The sequence below is a fragment of the Leucopleurus acutus genome (assembly GCF_964270905.1).
Source record: "Leucopleurus acutus genome assembly, chromosome: 1".
Taxonomy (NCBI): Eukaryota; Metazoa; Chordata; class Mammalia; order Artiodactyla; family Delphinidae; genus Leucopleurus; species Leucopleurus acutus.
This window is the reverse complement of record NC_139142.1, coordinates 33175767-33196522: the sequence shown is the minus strand read 5'-3', so window position 1 is coordinate 33196522 and position 20756 is coordinate 33175767. Positions and strand designations below refer to the sequence as shown.

The window sequence follows — 20756 nt, the reverse complement described above, 5'->3', positions numbered from 1 at the left end:
AAATGGTTTTACCAAAAATCTACAGCAACACAAAGTCAGCAACCCCATTCCTGACTTGGCTTTACTTGAGGAACACTGAAGGGCAAGCAGAGACACAAATCATTAAATATATATCTTCCTACTGCATCTTTTTCCTTTCCGTTTACCATTCATGGTAACTTCTACTTGAGCTGTAACAGTTTCTTCTTTTTGAAAGTGGATTTATACACTCACTCACTTCAAAAATATTTATTGAGTGTCTGTTCTGTGCCAGGACTTGCATTAGGCACTGGGGATACAAAGTCCTGGCCTTCACAGAGCCTCTCTTCTAGCAAAGGTAGCCAGTCACTTTTGCTTGTTTTTATGAATGCACCCTCAGTGCAGGACGTACACCTCCCGATATGGCCGCATCTGGTCCAGGCTGATTCATCAAGCCTTATAGTGAGGCTGAGTCAAATGAAAACCTGGATTTCCAGAGTCACCATCAACACAGTGTTGTCAAGAGAGATGTGAAGGACACTGATATGCACAAATCAGGACCCTTCCATGAACATAATTTTGTGTCTCTCTTCCTGCTTTCACGGAGCCTGGTTCCAGAGCCCCTTTCTCAGAGATGGAGCTATGCAGATAATGTAGTATCCTCCTTGTGGCCGCCACCACCCGAAGGAGACTGTTGTACAACTGAAAGAGCAGTTTGACATATCTCTCCCCACCCAAAAGTAATAGTCGTTTCTCTAGACTTTTTGACAGTATGTGTGAGGAAGCCTCTAGATGCAGGTTTGGTTTGGTTTTCATTTAAGTAACTTTAAAAATGCAGCATAACGCAAATAAAAAAGTGTACACATTGTAAGTGTACAACTCCGTGAACTTTTCCAGCAAACACACATGTGTAACCAGCACCAGATTAAAAAACAGAACATTAGTATACCCTAGCAGCTCCCCATTTCTATCACTACCCTGAAGCCCCCACCAAAGGTAACCAGCATCCAGATTTCTACAAACATAGATTAGTTTGGCCTGTATTTAAACTTCATATAAACAGAATCATATAGTAGGTTTTCTTTGGTAATGCTGTCTTTTGCTCAACATTATATATATAAAATTTTTCCATGTTGCTGTATGAACCAATAGAAAATATAGATAACCGAAAAAGAAAATAAAACGTATAATGCCCTTCCAGTAAGGTAATGTAAAAATATCAGTGTTTATAATTCTATCCACATTTCTACACACATAAGTACTTATGTAAATTGTTTTTCAAAAATTAGACCATAGTGCACATACTACTTTGCAATTTGCTTTTTTAATATATCAGCTCTACCAAAGTATCCTAACGGTTGGTCTATCTTAAGGAGGCTGCATTCTGAATTGACGTGAAAGGTAATATAGAAAAGTGGAAACTTACTTTTTAAAAAAATCAGGAACACACATTGTTATCTGTGTTAGTCATTTTGATAGATCTGGATTTGATCCATCCTGGTCAGGCTTCCAGAAGACTTCTGAATAAAGGTAGTAAGCAAATGGACAGTGGGTCACCAGGGAAATCCGATACTCAAGATGGAGTTGGACCTCTTGTTTCTCAATGAATCTTCTAAATTTCTCTCTACCATTTTAAATCCAGGTTTTCTGATAACATGTAACCCATTAGGAATCCAGATAATTCTGTGAGTGGCTTATTAGAGTCTCTGTTCAACTCCTAGCTTACTCTCTTACCTGAGGCAAGTCTATAAAATGTTCCTTATTGCTCAAACGGAGAACCTCATTGACACACCTGTTTGGGATCGTAAGAAATAATACTTACATATTACTGAATGTCCTTGAATGAAAAATTCCTTGGAGTTGCTGACTATTCTTAAAATTTCCTCAACCAACATTGTGGAAACCCATCATTGTGGAGATAGTTGCTGAGCTGGGTCATAAACTGCATATCTGCAAACATAGACTGCAAATCTTGGGTAGTGGAAACATCTGAGCCTTGAAGTTCTAGTCAGTTATTTTAAAAGCTACCCATTGATTTCCTAGATGTTCACACTGAGAGCTTACCCTCTTGTAGTTTTGGTTTACACAGTAAATCTCCCCACTTGGGTCTTCATCCTTTCCCATTTTGGATTGTATCTGTTGGCATATGCCAGTGGGTTTTCCTGAGTGAGGTCACCTGGAACACTAGCATTCTGACTTTAACTTTCTTCTGTAGGAGTGAAGAGAAGTAAATATTCCTGTTGGCCAGTAAAGCCTGAATTCATGACCTGAGACTCCTCAGACACTGTAAGGGACCTATAGGGACCAGCACTAGATAAAACTTAAAAGGTAGAAAATACAGTGGGCTGGGGAAAATGCTGGAGCCAATCTATGCAGAGATAACAATAGTAGTAGGGCATATTAGAGATGGAGGGGATGTTAGAGACCCTCTAATCCTACTGCAATTTTCAAATGGAGAAACTGAGGCCTAAGGAAGTCACAGAATGAGTTAGTCACAGAATCGAGTTGGAAGCCGTTCTATTAACTACCCAGATGTCTGTACTGTTTAGGAGATACAGGAAAAGACAGTGTCAGAGGAGTGATTAGGGTGACCTTTAGGCTACATTAAACTAGTACAGTCCTTGGTAGGATCTAAAGCCTTAGTCTTCTCTGAGCCATTTGACGATAAACTAAGAATATTGATTCATTCTTCCCCTTTCCTCACCTTGGGATTATAATGGTGAGAGAAATTTGGCATTTTATCTGATCAGCATTGGAAACTTGACCTTCTCCTGGAGAACTCAAAAGTTCAGTTCAGGAGATGTTCAGAAAATGCCTTCTTCCAGAATCAGGTGGTGGAGATGATTATTATTAAATTTATAAAGCTTTCTTTCTGTCTCTCTCTCTTCCCCCACCCTTCCTTTTCCTTCCTTGCTTCCTTCCTTCCTCTCTTCATTCCTTCCTTCCTTCCTCTCTTCCTTCCTTCCTTCCGGTATTCTTTTTTAAACTTGTTTCTGATGACCTCTTAATTCTTGCTTTTTAAGTTCAATTACATATCTTTTGTCACAGATACATCAGTTGTTGAGTCTTTAGTATGCAGACATGTTGAACTTGCCCTTCTGAAATTCTTCTGGGGTTAATTTGCCTTATGGTCTAGGAAATTAGAATATTTCCAACTCATCAGGGACCATCTTGGCCTTGAGCAGAAGTGGGGTCTGAATCGATTACCTAAGAGGACTTTGTAGGTTGTCACAGTTGGCAGCCTCAGGACTTCAGCTAATCCTTGAAATTCTTTAACTTCCCAGAAAGAAGGTTCCACAAGGTCAGGCTGAGGTCCTCAGAGAGAGCAGATGGGATAAAGCTTGCAACTAGTTGCTTTTGCAGCTGGACTTGAAGATAAATAAAATTATACCCATTTTTTTTTTTTTGGATCGTCAAGCCTCTGACTTCCATTTGTTCTTTACTCTTTTTTCCCTGTATGTGGAGGAAAAAAAAAAACGCACTGTAATCAGTGAAATGAAAGCAAGCAAACTTGTTGACTCAGTTCCCATGATGAATGCAAGGAAGGCCAGGCCAATAGAAACAACTGAGATATTACAGAAATGTGTTTCTTTCTGGCGGCTGCACAGTCAGTCCTTTATATCCAGTCATTGTAATCAGCCCATCACCCAAGACTCTTTCCAAGGTCATTATTCTGGTTGTGAGGGCTGTTTCTCCTGCAAACAAATGTTGATTTTACTAAATGTCCTCTCTCTCCAACTCTCTTTGTGGCAAACAAAGAGTATCAAAGCATCATTCAGGAAAAGAAAGTGTAAAAGATGGGAGAGATCAAATGCTTCTGATTTCCTAAGGGCTTAGGCATATATGGCTCAAGCAACACAAATTAGAAGCTATGAAGCCACCTGTAAAATCCTGTTTTAATTAACTTGAAGGCACACCAATGTTATTTCATTAAAATGAAATTCTGTTTAAATGGAAAACCACCACTACAGGGTACATTGGGGCATTGTTCACATGGCTTTTAGGGTTGGCAAGTGAACCCTGTATTTAGAAAGAGCAAAGCAAATGCTCTTTCTTTGGAGCCTTCTTAAATTTTGAAGGACTTGTCATAGGTTCCTTGGAATGTAAGGAGTGTCCCTAGGTCAGGCCCCGGGCAGAGGTCAAAATGTTGTTTGCCGATTCTTCTTTTTATGGCCTGTCCAGTCTTCTTTGTATTCCCTGCCTCCCTTCATCTCTTTAGTCCTTGGCCTTGATGTCCCAGGACTACCTCTCTCACTTCCCATCTCACACAGACTGATTTGATCCCCACTGTCATTTGGGTGGACACTGGATGACACAGGGACTCGGCAAAGAGACAAGGATACTATTTCAGGCTGATAAGCAAACTGAAACTCAGATTGTCACAAGGGGCTGGTGAAAACTAGAAGCCCTCTTTTGAAACTCTCACTTCACGCATTATCTAAAGAGCTGGAAGGGACCTTAAGATCCTCTAATGGAAACCCCTCCTTTTCCTGAGGAGGACACTGAGACTCAGAGGTGAAGTGACTTGTCCGAGCCAGTTAAGGCCACTCATGTGGGGCTTCTCCAGTTCGACTCCTGTCCTTTCCCCTCCAGTCAGTGCCCCAGTTCTGTGGACCTGTCGATTACAACACAGTCCAGAGCTAGAAAATCCTGCCCTGTCAGCAGAACAGCTTTCCAGGCTGACACAGGACATGGACACAGGTAGAGTCAGTCAGGAGGATGGCCGAGTTTTAGTTCCAGTTCTGCCTCTGCTTTCTCGGCTCAAACGAGTTGCTTCTTCCTTTGTCTGTTTACCCTATTGGTAAGGAGAAGATAATGAACCTTTCCACCTATCAGGCTCACTTGAGTGTTATAAAGAATAATGAGGTGATATTTGTAAAGTGCTTTGAGCAGCTGGGAAAGAGGAGGGGTGAGCTCAGTAGAAAGCATTATTAGCTGCAAGCACTTATCAATTGAGCTGTTTAACAATAGTGGAGAGTAAGAATACCCAGAAATGAATTCCAGTGACTAACCCTGCTTTGAATTTAGGAGGAGGATTAGTGGGGACCTAATAGGTATTCCACTTCTCCCATTTCTTTAGCGTACCGTCAAACTAGGAAAGGTAATTACATTCTTCTATGTCGGATTCAGCCTGGAGTTTCAATTGGGATGTCAAAGTGTACTTGTCTTCTTTTCTCACACTGAGGCTGTGTTCTGTCGCAATTGTTAAAGCCTTGGGCATCTTCTGTCCCCGGGGGTAATTTCACTTAGGAGCTATACAAAGTAATTTCTATGCAGTGGCTGGGCTGCTGTTTATAAGGTTGATTAGTGGAGCTTCTAAATCTAAAAGCGCCTGGGGAGAAATTTGGATGAAGCAGGGAAATAAAAAGGCAAGGTGTTCATCATGGTTGATCTTTTTTTTACCACACTGCTCCATGGGAATTTTCTCAGTAACTCGGATGTACGCACAGTGCAAAATGGGGGCCTTGACGGCCGTTGCCGCCTCCTCTTTCCTGGGGAAACGGAGACCTAACCCAGGTAAAGGTGAACGTGCCAGGTCACTAAATGTATTTAGAGCCACCTTCTAACTTCTCTTACTTCCACTGAGGGTTAGATGAGAGGTGTTTATGGGAGCCTGAGACCTGTAGGAATGTTTCCAAATGATGATTCTGGTCTGTTTCTCCAAACTCATGCCCCACTGTCTCAAGACCCTCAGGCCTGAGTTCAGTTCTCTCTCATTTTCTGGGTCAGGGAAGAAGAGAGAGGCAAATCCAAACCAGAGAAATGTTTTGAGCTTGTGCAGCTCTCTGCGGGGCCAACTAGACAGAGAGTCAAGAAGAATGTGGCTCCCTCCTCATTGGACGGGAGCAGGGCTGAATTTGATCATCGTCCTCTCGAGGATGTACGGATGTACGGAGAGTTCAAGGGGTCATTTGAAACAGTAATTTCCCTGATCAAAGTTACATTAAGGAAATGACACCGACGCATCTTTGTCCCCTGAAGTTATGGGCCTCTTTGCAATTGCTGCTTCTACAAACCCTCACCCCTCTTAACCAGTTCTCCAGGCCTCCGTCTGCAGGGGCTGACTGTCGGGCTTTCCCCTCCCAGGAGGCCAGGGGTGCCTGTACCAGTGTCACTCTGTGGTGACTTGTGAGTCTCCAGTTACATCCTCCAGCATCCAGGTGCCTGTCTCACACACACACGTGAACACACATGAACGCACCCTGGGCGCCAGAGGCCCCTCTGCCCCTCCGGTCATTCCCCTTGTGTCCAGCAAAGCCCCACTTTGAATTTGGCACCCTTTAGAGGCAGACTTAGACCTCTGGACTCCTTCCTGAGTCTGCCACCGACTCCTGCTGTTTCCTCAGCAGATCACGTCTCTGCTCTGAGACTCCATGAAATAATATGGGATTTACTTGGCAGGATTCTCTACCTCTTTCACAGACCCAAATTTCTTGTTTATTGTAGTTTGAATGTTTCAATCCTCCATAAAGCATTTGGAATATTTTCTTCATTTCCCTCTCCCAAGGGATCTCCCAGACATGCCTTTGGGGGGAGGATGCTGTGACACTGGGCCCCAGCCTCTGTCCTTTCCTTCACCTCTGCCAGGGCAAAGACCAGCACTGGGCTGACCTTTCCCGGCCGGGCCAAAAGAGAAGGCTATGGAAACCCACACGCCCCCACTGTCCTTCCCTCTGTGGCCACAGCTGCTTGCCCTCCCCGCCCCCCTGCCTGGTCTTTTTCTCAGTGATCCTCAGCGCCAGTGCCCCAGCGAGCCGCTGGGAACAGAGGTCTGTCCCCCTCACTGGCCTCGGCTCCCCACACTAGAACATTCAGGCATCAATGGGAAACAGCGAGATCTGTCAGCATCGCCTCTTTCTTCGGGGCTTTGAGGGCCACATTCTCCACGGCCATCTGTTCCCTTTCACCTCTCTGGACAATGTTGCTTTTTAAAGCCAGCGATTCCTCCTCCTTTATCTCCTCCTCTCCCGCCTCCCCTTCTTCTGCGTTCCCACCCTTGCCCCCCTGATCTCTCTCTTTGCCCAACCCTATGAAATGAGCCTCTCGTAAGAGAAAACTTGCCCTTCTTCCACACAAAGCTGTTTTACAACCACTGTGGGTTTTGGAGTTTTTATTTAAAAACTTTTTTTGAACTGCCAGTTAGCTACTTTTAAACTTTGTGATTGTCTTGGGTGTGGGGGGGATTCTTTTGATAGGGATGGGAGTGGGAGGATAGAAAAACTTTTCAGTCATGCAGAAAGAAAATACAGAATAATAATGAGTTTTAGGTTCCTGCTGGCAGACACTTGCCTCTTTCAAGAAGGAACTTGATGATCAGTTGAAGGAAAGTTTTATACCCTAGAGGTCTTTCCGCCATTTATTTTATTATTATTTTGTTGTTGCTGTTGTGCTGTTTTTAATTTAGAGGTAGGGCTGCTGCGAAGCAGGTACAGTGATCCCTACAGCCCTGCACAGGGCTGTGTCCACCTGCAGAGATGCTTGATCAGGCAGGAGGCTGTGATGCTGTTTAAGAGAAGCCATAGGTCCTGAGGTTCCAGGACCTGTGAAGGGGTGTTTGTACCATTCTTGACCTGTGACTAAGCATGTGACCTTAGTCATGTCACTTTCCTTAAGAACAATGATGATAAAATCTTTTACTTAAAAAAAGTGCTTAATACATGACTCTTCTATTTGTACCATGATGCTGTTTCATAAACAAGATGATTCTATGGTAACGTCATGAGAATTTTATGGGCATCCTTGGCTGTGGATGTTAGAATAATCCACTGCTGGGGTCAGATTCAACTGCTGACATGACATGGGGAATCAGCTAGAACAAGGACTCCTAGCCGAGGCTGCCTGTCAGAATCAGGGGCAAGCCTGGAACACAGGCGCTAGGGCCACTGTCAGGGTTTGAATCCTGTCTCCACCACTCACTAGCACATACAAATATGGGCACAGCATCATCATCTGTAAAATGAGGGCAATAATAGTATCCAACTTCATACTGTTGAGATGGTCAAGAGATTTTTATCACGTAAAGCACCTGGAATCATGTCTGGCACATAGGATGTACATGTAAACGATAATTGTGGTTGCTATCTCGCTTCACATCCCACAACTATATTACAGATGAGAAAAATGGGCTAACTGGCTCCCTGTAGGGCTGTTCTGACCATCTGACATTTACCTTCTGCTGCTTTATTTTTCACTGTGGAGTTAACACTGATAAAAGAACTAATGCAATTATCAGTGGGATTGTAATGACGATTAACATAGCACTTCCACTTAGAAATGTCATAAAATATAGAAACATCCTAAGATATAAAAAAGACATATAATCATGTTCTTCTGGCAAAGAAGGTGAGCCAGATGTGGAGATTATAGTCACAGAAGAAAAGCCAGTCATGATTTTGGCAACTAAGGTTATGTTACATATTTTCAGTTGAAAAGCTACAGAATCTAGAGATTTATTTTTCTTTGGAATCAATTTCTAGAAACCTGTCATATGACTAAGAGTTTCCCAACAATAGGGAGAGAACACTAATCAAATATGCTTTTCTAGACAGGTACAGATGACTCTGAATAAGACGTTGAACATTATAGTTTAATGAGGAAAAGAAAATGAGTGGAATATCTAGAAAACAGGGTGAGGGGGCTTTGTGAGTTTTCCCTCCCAGAGAGGGAAATGAATGGTCATTCTTGTAGTACTTTCTAAATGGCTGAAGTGACTAGTCAGACAGCTGGGTTCAAATCCTTGCTCTGCCACTTGCTGAGTAACCTTTCTCTGTAGCACAACTTTCTTCCCTAGAAGATTGGTGTGATAATGGCATCTCCCTGATAGAGATAATGTATGTAAGGTATTGAGCGTACTGCCCAGAAATGACTAATTATCCCCAAAATGTTACCTCGTAGTTCTTTACTGTAATGTTCTTCCATCAGGTGACATCTGAGATGGGAGACAGATTACACCAAGTCAATAGTCTTGGTCGCTTTGCTGAATCTGGTCATTTTCAGTGAACCCGTAGTTCTGTCCTGTAGATAAATAGTGGCCTTCAAGAAAGAAGGAAATTGCTTTGCTTAAGAACTCTTGTTTTGAAGATGTGGACGGACTGTCTGCTGCCACCAAAACCAGTTCCTCCGATTAAAATAACCCTGTTAGCATCAGCACATTTGGTTCATCAGTTCCCTCTCCCGCCATGAGGCTGCTGCCTGAAAGACTTTGCCACCAGAGATCGGGACACTCTCTTGAAGGAACACTTGAGGAAGTTAAAGCAAGGTCAGCCCCCATTGCCTAAGATCCCCCACACCCTGGCCATCTGCACATTGTTCGGGCCTTACAACTTGTGATCTGGGACCACTAAGAATTACTGTCACAAATGGGATTTTCCCTTCCTCTGTGGCCCCAATTTCTTTTGAGCCTTATGTTGGCATGATGGTCATGGGGATAGCCCTCATGCACGCACGCGTGTGTGCCTGTGCGTGTGTGCACACCCCCCAGAAAAGGAGAAGTGCAGCTGCTTCTGTCCTAGCCTTGACTCAGGAAGCCCAGCTCCAGATGTCAGGGAAACACAGCCTGAACTGAAGGAACTCAGCAGCCAGGCTGAATTCACCAGTGTGGGAAATAAACCCAAAGAACCTTTGGGTTCTTGTCGAAAACTCAGGGTGCTGAGGACGCTGGGATTGCCTCACTAACTATTCAACAGTCTACGTCCCCCCCCCCCCCTTCTCAGAGCCTTCAGGGGCAACAAACGTGTGTGACGCCAGCATTCCATTCCCTTCCACACATGAAAATACCCTGATTCCTATGGTGATCACTCTACTTCCCAAAGGGGTGCTTAAGATGGGGCCGGAGGAAAGCATACCGGTAAATCTTCGCACTCTGGGCGAGGTGATAATTAAAAGCATTCTCCAGACGATGTGCTCTGGATGCCAAAAGGGAGACAGCTGGGACAGCAGGAGGTCTTAGGATGCCTGGACTTGGGCCCCAGCTCTGCCCCTGACTAGGTGGGTTTCAATAGTCAAGTAACTTCTTTGTCTATGATATGGGAATAATGATTACACCAATGTTGCAAGTTTGAGGGAAGCAGTATTTATTAATGCACTTTCACTTGGATTCATCCGACGCTCTTATATACTCTGGAGTTTTCAAAGCACCTCAGGGAGTCTGTCTCCTGTCCCACTTCATTCTCTTTACTTTCTGTTCCTGTTCTCACTGAAGAAACAAAGGGAAGCTTGAACTGTGAAAACTGAGCTATGCTTGGTGTCTAGAAGAAATGCTGGTCAAGGAGCCTGACTGAGGACCTTACTGAGGGTCTCTGCCTGCCTGGGCCCCATCACTAGCCCTGTCCTGTTTCATGCCCCAGGCTGTCAGCTGCCCCTCCTCCACCTTCTGAATTCGGGTTTGGGGTGACCCCTTTGACAACCACTCTAACCAGATGAATTACGGCGTTCCTATAGAGCATTTACATCTCTTCTCTACCCCCTTGGGAAATAGGCCAAAGGGCATTCACCAGAATGATGTCTTCCGTGATGAAAAGGATGCAGATCTACATCACAAGATGTTAGGTGGAGATTTTCTAATACAAATGTATCCATGACATCCATTACCTGCAAAGAAGCCTACAGTTACAAGCAAAACAACAAATGCCTAATGTGTGATTTTTTCCCCAAACTTTAATATATATACACAGATGATCTGGGAGAGAGCATTTTGAAAATGCAGACTTCTGGGCATCGCCCCTCAGAGATCCTGACTCATTAGGTTTGGTATGGGGACAAGGATTCTGCATTTTTAAAACAGGTTTACCTGGTTTAGGTGATTCTGCTGCATAAACACACATGTGAAACAATGCCCTAGTTCTTTCTCCAGCCAGTCCTGTGTCCTGATTCTATATCACTGGCCCAAGTCATCTCTTAGGGTTGGCCAACCTATATTTTCACACTAATTTTTTTTTCTTTCTTTCTTTCTTTTTTTTTTGGTAGAAAAAGAGTTCAAACCTACAGAAAAGTTCCAAGGAAAGTACAATGAACTCCTACATACCTTTCCCCTAGATTGTTAACATTTTGCCACATTTGTTTGCTCTCTCTCATATTATTGTTGTCAATTTATTTTTTATAATATTAATTTATTATTGTTATCTTTGCTGAACCATTTGAGAGTAAGCTTAAACATCGTGACCCTTCATTTCCAAATACTTCAGCACTTATCTCCTAAGAACAAGAACTTCTCTGACATAACCACAATATAATGATCTCACCCAGGAAATTAATGTTGATATAATACCATTATCTAATATACCAGCCATATTCAAACTTTGCCAGGTGTCCTAATAATGTCCTTCATGGCAATTTTTTTTTTTCCTGATCCAAGATCCAGTCCAGGATTAGACGTCGTATTTAGTTGAAATGTCTTTCTGCATTAATGATTTTTTTTAAGCCACTGCTGTTTTCACAGAAATGTTTTTCAAGCACGTATTTCCTGATAAACAACAGCATTTCTTTTCCGCCTCTGTCCTTATTACTTGCAAAGAGCCAGTGATCCAGTGTCAGCCTGAAGCAAAAGCAGACTTACCTGGTCCGGATTCTGCATCAGTCGAGGCCTTGGGAAGGGCGCCTGTCTCCTGGTCCTGGGTTTGCCTTGGAAGCTGATTTCCCAAAGGCAAACCCTGTGACTGTGAGTGTGTCCCTCTGGCCTTTAGTCAAATGGGCTGTCACCTGGCTTATTCATTGTCCAGACTAATTCCTTGGCTATGTAAAGCTACCAAATATTACTTCACTGTAGTTTAAATTTCCCCAGGAAGAGTGACCGATAAAAGATATGCCACTTTAAAAACAAACAACATAAATAAGGTAATAACAAATAAAAACAGTTTAAAGAATATATAAATGCCAATGCCAAAAAAAAAAAAAAAAAAAAGCCACTTTTTACCCTTCCTAGCTTTCTCCAAAGGCAATGCACACATCTGAGGGTGATTTTTTTTCCCAGCAGCCAGCACTATAAACAATCTGAAATCAGGATAAGTTGGCGATATTCCTTCTGCTTCAGCCAGGAAAAAAAAGTCACCTGAAAAAAAAAAAATCAAATGGTCAAAAAAATGAGATGATGACCAGATATAATACACAAGACGTACTAGAATCCAGCTCTAGTATTCTCAGATTCTACAATGAGAGTAGAAAAACAAAGCTCATACCAAGATGGCTGACTGGCATGATTTTAGGAATTCACTTATTTACAGCAAGCAGGTAAGACACATTGTTGTGGGAGAAAGCCCATTTCACATAAGCATCTTCCTGGCTTACACTGAATGAAGCCTAAATTAAAAAGAAAATGTCTCCGCTTTTCTTAAATGTTTGGGTTTTTATTTTCTTTGTTTTATTTTGCCAGCATTTACTTAAGGATAGTATGTGTTTTCTCTAGTGAGTGAATTTATTTTTAATTAAAGTGTTCTTTCCAAAGGGTCAGCAGACCTAGCTACAAGCCACTGTTCAGGATTTTTTTTTTTTTTTCCCTTAAATGGAGGATAGCAGGAGGAAAGCTGTGTTATTGGAGAAAGGGTTCAGGGGCCTGGCCTCCTGGGCAATGTTGGAAGCTGAGCTGGGTCGGGGGAGATTGCTCCTTTCTATTCAGACACCCTAGTTCCGTTCTACTCAAACCTATGTTTTCCTAGCTGTCTTTAAGGACCTTCACGATTGTCACTGCAAACATAGCCAAGACGTCCTGTGCAGTTAACCCCTAGAGAACTTTTGGTTGGTAAATGAGATGGGTTCCGGACTGATCAGTTTTTTGTAAGGTGAGCATCCTCATCCCGATTTCTGGACACCTCCTACAAGGTATCTCTGTAGGGTGACCATACATCTTGGCTTGCCCAGAGTAGTCCCAATGTATCTTTGTTATCCCAGTATACTTATTAAAATGTCCCTGCTTCATTTTCAAAAGCGTCCTGGTTGGATGATAACCTACATGTCCACTCTGAGACTATGGGAAACTTAAAGTATTTCCTCCCTGCACAAAAACCAGTGGAGTTGTTTGAGTTGTTTGTGCTGATGCATAACCAGTCTTTATCCTAGTGATTAGCTTACCTCTATTTCTACCTTCTGCTGTGGAGGATTACTCCATCTCTAACTCTTGCATTCCAAAGGTTCTGATCACCCCACCTTTTCTTGCCTTCTTCACATTTCTCACCTTCCTCAGTAATGAGTTTTATTGAAACTTGGACCAGCCTGCGTGTGCTGTGCAAGGAAAGACTGGACTGCAATCACCTCTTTCACCTGTAGCCGAGAGACATTGGGAATGAAATCCTGTGCTTTCCCACAGTGAAGCAGCCTTGTTCTTTACTCAGGCCGAAGGCCTTCCTCCGTGGACAGATACTGTTGAGGCAGTTATTGTGTGGTTTTATGCCTCAGATCCTTTATTTGTACATCTAAAAGAAGACTAATAGCTTTAAAGTATTTTGAGAATCTCAAGGCTCAGAAGATTATAAATAACAAGAGAAATATTTTTCTCATCTAAAATGGCAGCACAGATACTGTGGTTACTTACTTAATAGATAGCGTGTGGTCGCTGGGCCATTTGCAGCTGATGAGTTTTTTCCAGTGCTCTATTTATAGAGCTAGGTCAGAAATATCACTTCCGTTGGAACTTGACCTACAGACCATTGTCAGTTTTAAAGACCCAAGGAAGTGGTGTACATGCTCAATACAGCTGTTTCACAGGTTCAGTTAGTGAAGCACAGGCCCCCCAGGAAATTAGTTTTGCTGGTGGATAGATGTCTGAGCCTGTCTCAATCACTTTTATATGATACCTTTGCTCTGTGGCCTCATGGAGCTTGTAGGTCATCTTGAATCCTTATTCTCGAATACCCTCTCCTTGGCAGTCTTCCTCCCTTTTGATTGTCAGCCTGTTCAGTGTGGGTCGCTGAAATTCTGGCTTTCTGCATCAAATAGAAAAAGAGCTGATGATCTACCACCAGAAGTAACTTAGGCTAACTTGAGAAACTTGGGAAGAAGCAGACCTAAATATTTCCCTACTTCATCTTTCTGTTGGGGCTAAACGAGATTCTCAGTCACTTCCTCAGTTCAAATGAATGACCCAACAACAACCAAAACGACAGTATGCTGAAGCTCAGCAACTTCCATGGGCCTGGGTTTAAACAGGAGAAACTGAACTTAATGAATGATAATCCCTTTCTAATCCCTACTTTTTCACTCAGACTCCCATCTTTAAGCTTTGTCCTTATGAAGTTGTGGTTGCTGGGACTTGGCCACTGGCCAACACATGTTTACCCATCAAAAGGTTTTAGGAGGTAGGATTGGCTAAGAAAATCCCTAGTTTGGAGAGAAATCTGCTCTTAGGAGAAGGACCCCACGTCTGCACTCTCTTCAGGCTTAAATGGGTGCTGGGTAAGGGCACAAACATTCAAAGACAGCACGTGGAGTAGAGCATTCTCAGACTTCCTGGAAAAAGTGAGGTCCAGAATGAGGAGCTAATTTCTTATCATTAAAATACCATAGATTCAAAGTTTTTAGAAAAGGCGAGAACTTTGGAGAGAGTTTTGAACAACCCCTTCTGTTCTTGGATGAGGAAACTGAGGCTCAGAGAACTGAAGTAACTGGTCGTTACCGAGGCCTGCTCTGATATTCTTTGTTACATCGCTCTCTTCTCCCACCTGGTCTCATTAAAAGCCCACAGCTAAGTCAGAAATAGAGCTCCAGGGTCCTGTCTTCCATCTAGCAGCCGGCCATATGCTATCATGCATTGTATAGGACACGCTTCAGGATGTGAGGATAAGAGGTCAGAAGGAGCATTCTCTCATTACCACTCCAGTGGTAACATACCGTCCCTTTCCCCGAACTTATTTCAGTACTGAAATCATTTGTAAGTATTTTAATTCTTTTTCGTTTTTTAAAATTTCCTCTTTCTAGTCTCAATAAGTTGTCTTTCATCTAAAGGGGAAGGAGGGACTGAATGTCCAGAATACCCAGCCCGCTTAAGCCATGAACTTCTCCTTCCCCTCTGTTCCTATGCTGGGAATCACTGCTTTGTTTACACGTTTTTTTTTTTTTTTTTAAACATGGAAAAGTCTAGTCTTTTAAAGTTGACCCTTTTGCTGCAGGGCACACTTTTATGTTATGTACTGGAGATTCAATTTGACCTCCCAGAAATGCTTATTAGCACAGGAGTCATAAATTGAAATGTTTTCAGAGAAGGAGCTTCCTCACTGAAAGCTCCCCAACAGCCCCCTTCTGAACACTGACACTGGTTGGTACCAGAGGCCCATTACCTTTTTGGAAATCAAGGCTACTTAGCAACCTGATTATCCTCCTCCAGTCTGATTGCACAAGAACTACGCCCTGTGTACAGAGCAGAGAGAGAGAGCGCTTCTTGCCTTGTAAGAAATTTGTCTTCATAACCAACTCCCACTCCAAAGGAGTAGGGAATTGGATCTAAAGATAGTAGTCATGAAAGATATTCCAGAATCCAAATTCTGTTGTTTTTAACCACTTCAATCCTGAGCTTTACTAACCTGCCTCATTACTAGAAGAATAAAAAAATGTAGAAGGTAATGATTAAACTTTTTTCTCCCTAGAATTTCATCTTCAGTGTTTGATCATCATTGTTCCTGTCATTCATACATATCAAGTATCTTCATCTAAGGGTCACCAAGAACCTTTGGTTGCCTGGAGGCAAGAATTATTATTCATATTTTGCAGATGGGTAAGCAATTACAGAAAGAGAACGTGCTTTGACTGACCTAAAAGGGTCTCTGAGAGAGCAGAGTATGAACATTCCCCCTGTCTTTTTAGAGAGACCTGACTTCAGTGTAAATAAATTAGATTTTCTCTCTGTGGCTTAAGCAGGCACTTCTACCAGCTCAATCCTGTGACAATGAAAAATCCCCAATATTGAAAATATTTTCAAAACCCAGTTCACTTACTTGATTTTTTTAATTTGTATTGGAATCAACCAAATTCCAGTACAATGAACTCATACTGCCTTGGCAGACATAAATGTCACAGTCATCAAAAAGGAGCGACGGAGAGAATGCCCCAATTTTTATTCCTTCTGCTTAAAATGAGCATAGAAAAGATTCACTTATCTATTTCTTGACCAATTAGGTCATTGGGCAGGAAATCACCTTTCCTGAAAAGCCAGTAAGCAGATTCCTTCTACCTTAACTTTCCCATAAACAGCATTAATGATCATTTATGCCAGCCTCACATAGGAATGCTTAAAAGTCAAAAGACATTAGGGACCACTGAGTTTTCTAGTTGAAAATAAAGTTACAAATTTATAGTAACTGACAGCTTCCCCACTTCTCTTTCTCAAGCCATCCCACCACCTATAACCACCCTTCAATTGTTTTTCCATATTCAAAGCCCTATTAAGTGAAAATATTTTTCAATCCTGCCCAGATTTTTTTAAGCCTCCAACCAGAGAGGGTCAGTTTCAGGCCATCTGATTTGCATGAATCCAGTGGCTGGGCCAGTTGAGCGAGGTTAAATAACTTGCCAAGCCAGAGCATGCCTCGTCTTTCTGGAAACCCCTTGCCCTGGGTTATCACTGTATATCAGAACAAAGGAAGCCGAGTGTAGAGCCTGAGTGACACACAGAGTTCAGATGAGTTGATAAGATGCTCACAACATACTTCCATCAGTGTCTTCCCAGAGATGGGCCTCTGGGCTCTTCAGGCCCTTCCCAGCCGCCCACCCCTCCCCACTCCCACCCCGGGCTGGCAGAGTCGCCAGCTATTTGACATAATGAGCCTGGAGAAGGCTAATTGGAGTAGTGGTTAAGACCCAGGCATATACATGCTACTATATATAAAATAGATAACCAACAAGGACCTGTATAGCATAGGGAACACTACTCAATATTTTGTAATAACCTATAAGGGAGAAGAATCTGAAAAAGAATACACACACACACACACACACACACACACACACACACACACATATGACTGAATCACTTGCTGTACACCTGAAACTAACACAACATTGTAAACTGACTACACTGCAAAAAAAAAAAGACTCAGCCTGGTTTCGAATCCCCGCTCTATCATTAACCAACCGTGTGACCTTGGGAGAATTACTTAATCTCTTATAGCCTTGGTCTGTCAATAGGGATGATGATATCACCTACCTCATAGGGTGGTTGTAAGGATCAGAAAAGATGTACCTAAGATATGAAGCTCAAATAAGATGTAAGCCCTCCTTATTTAAAGGGCTTACCTAGTGCCTAGCTTACAGCACTTTAAAAATACTGTTTTTCCTTATCATTTAACTTTCAAGGCCCTGCTGTTATTGCTCTGGTGGGGGCTTAATGTTTGTGAGCACTTCTGAAGCTATATCTCCTCAAGCTTGCCCACTTAAGGTTTCCATTGAAAACTTTTCCCTGGTTATTTTCGCTCATGGCCCTTGGTTAAGAACCCCAGCTTACCTGTCTGACAAGGCAGCCAAGCATGTGGGTACTTTCTTTAATACTGTTTTCATTGGTTTGGGCACATGGAATTCTTTAAATAGCCACTATTGGTCAGTTGTGGCTCTGACCCCTATACACATCTTCTAGGCCTGGGAAGTACACCTACAGTCGTATCACCACAAATTTTTTTGGAGTGCTTAACTAATTAGCAGCTCCTAATTATTCACACGTAGCTCTTTCTTGGCAAACTCAGGCTCACTTCATGCTATGACTTAGTGGGCATTGAAGCAACAAGTTTCTAGAGTTTGCTTGAAAAATGTAAATCTATTAATTTTGGCTTAAGCAAGGTAGAATGAAGAATGTAAATCTGCTGCTAAAACAAATAGATACCATGGTTCAAAGTTTAGTAAGAAGAACTTATTGACTGTTCAACCACTATTTATGAAGCATCCTCTGGGTCTCAGACTTCGTGATTCAGGCATACTACCATAAATCAGACATGGATTTGGCCCTCTTAAAACATACATTAGGGGTGGTCAGAAAAGCACGCAAGTCATATACCACAGGGTTAAAAAATGGCGGTAATGTGAGAGAGTGAGCTGAGTATTATGGGCGTTTGGAGGAGGAAGGCATTATTTCTGTGATGATCAGGGAGGTGGCATGTCAGAAGTGGTACTGAAGACTGCACGGGCATAGAGGCATTCAGGTGTGGAGGCGGCACGAGGAAGGAGTGATTAAATCGGAGCAGAGTCTTTACGAAGCGGGATGGAGGGAAGAGGTGTGGAGAGGCAGGTCGGGCACAGCTGCAAGAATGCCAGTCTTAGGAATTTAGAACTCTTTAAAGGCACTTGGGAGCCGCCAAAAGTTTCTGAGCCTGCTGATCATAAGTGGCAGGGCAGCCCCCTTAGATGTGTGCTTGGGGAGATTAATCGGGCGGTAGAAGAGAGGATGCTTTCGTAGGGAGAAACTGACAGGAGCATGGAGAGCAGCGAGAAAGTGACAGCAGCCATCCCCCCAGGGGAAAGCTAATGTGGGTCTGATCTAGGTTGGGGTGGGGTGAATGGATGTAAGTGAGGCTTTACGGGGAAATCAATCCGTCTTCACAGTTTCTTGGAATTGAGAAGCACAGGAGAGGGAGACATTTTTAAATGGAACTGAGGTTTCAAGCCAGATTCACTGGAAGGCCAAAGAAGGAGGAGTACGTTTATACAGGAAGGGATGAGCTCAATTTGAAGATACTGAGTTTATGGTGCCCAAATTCATTATGTCAGGCAGGAAGATCTTGTGGTTGAAAATGGGGGACAGGTGCTGAGGTTAAGTGGGAGGTTGAGACAAAGGCTTAGAAATCATCCACCTGTGGGTGTCGTCCTTGTCAACAGTGAGGACATGCCATATGGAGCAGACATTGCAAGCTTGGTGAGAATGACTCATATGTGGCTCATCAGCATGTTTATTTATGTGTTTTTAAAATTTTTTAAAATAAGCCAACATTTTCCAATCAGAAGATTGTACTTAAAGTGTTGATTTTAAAAATTAAAAGATCAAAAGGTGTGGCTAACCGTGAACTCATATTGCCATGTGACAACAGCAGCTGGAGCTGAACAGGGGCTGTCCCCTTGAGATCATGTCTAATTCACCACAGTCTCCACTACTCCCCGTCATCTCCTAACACTTAATATTTAGACAAAAAGTAGATTAATGATTGCCTAGGGCTCCAGGGCAGGAAAGAGGGGCTGGAGGCTTATGGCTAAGGGATATGGAGTTTCTTGGGGGGTGATGAAATGTTCCAGAGTTGATTGTAGTGATGGTTGATCGACTCTGAATATAGTAAAAACCATTGAACTGTACACTTTAAATGGCTGGATTGTACAACATGTGAATTATCTCGACAAAGCTTTTGGCAAAAATGCAAGAAAAAGGAACATCAGTGGCCACTGCCCTTGCAGTGTTGGTTTTCTTAAAGCAGAAAATAATTTTCTGTTATGTGTCTCTATCAAAAAGGGGGAAATGTAAGACAGACTTAGAGGGTCATGTATTTCAAGAAAAATGGAAGAGAGTACATCTGTTTGTGGTAGTGAAGACTTTCTACGTGTTAAAATGCAGACACCTGGCCTCTTTATTGATGTACATTACCTTCCCAGCCACTGAAGGCAGGTGGGTGTTAGGGAAAAAACTGGCCATGGCCAGCTCCCTGAGGTCCACCCACGACTAAGGGGAGAGGGAGAAGAAAAGCGGAGAAGGAAAAGGAATACTCAACATGGTTGATACAAGAAGCAGAAGAAGCCAGTACATTGGATGCCGGAAGAGGGGGAAGCTTTATCAGGTCAAGGAGGGTGGGGACAGAGAAGTCAGGAGGTTAAGGGACCATCCATTGAGAGAAATGGGGCCAGAGAGAGACGCAGATGAAGATGATGACAAAGCATTCAGAACACCTAGTTCAGAAGTTAGTATTTTATCCTCAGGCACAAGGACTGTGGAAGGATTTTAGGGGAGTGGTGTGATCAGATCAGCACAGTCTAGATTATATGTTTTCAAATTAATTCGTGCGTGTTTTGAATTGTGTGCACGATGAGCCAAGGTCACCCTAAACTTTATTCTTTCCTTCGCTCAATTCTCCCTCCCTCTGAAATCCCCAGGTTTGTTGAGGCCCTGGATGTTGATGCCATCCAGTTCGTTCCCATACCTGCTTGAACCAGAGAAAACATAGGGATGTTTTTTGCTATCCCATGGGTTCTCACCATCGGCACTATTTTGTCTGGGGCGGAATAATTCTTTGTGGTGTGGACTGGCCTGTGCCTCATAGGATGTTTGGCAGCATCCCCGGCCTCTACCCTCTAGACGCCACAGCACTCCCACCTAGACGTGACCCACAGAATCACCTCCAGCCTAGAACCACTGAATTCCATTCATCTGTTGCTCTATTTGATCCCAGGAGCTTAAGACCATGCAGAGCTGGGAGGCCACCCTGAAAGATGCTGACCCAGAAAAGAGGAATTCCTGTTCCACACAGAGGGGTGAATATCAGATGATGCCCTGAGCAGGCAACAGATGAGAAACTCAAGCCCTCATTTTGCTTTAGCTGATTCAGTGGACTTCAGCCTTTTGGTACTTGGTCTCCTCATTGGAAAGAGATGGCATCTTGAGGATACAAGGCAAACTACAAATCCCACTATGCCCCCTTAGGCTAAGACTCATCTCATGGCCCAGGGCCAAAGTGAGCACAGGAGTTTGGAGGAGACCTCAGGATGTGCTACATATGATAGTGGGGGCTGGCTTCTAAGTGCTGGGACTTGCGAGCCCGCCTCTAATGCAGAAGAAACAGGAGGAGTGCAGGAATGGGTTCCTCCTGGTGATGTCAGGAGAGATCAGTGAAGCTCTGGAGATGTCAGAGAGT

The 20756-nt window shown here is 43.1% G+C and overlaps 1 protein-coding gene across 1 annotated transcript in view; it reads left to right on the top strand.

Annotated features, from left to right (window-relative positions):
- LOC309961448 (DNA repair protein RAD51 homolog 2-like) overlaps positions 1 to 20756 on the top strand; it is a 209112-nt gene that overhangs the window by 135013 nt on the left and 53343 nt on the right. The gene's annotated exons all lie outside the window — the stretch shown is intronic.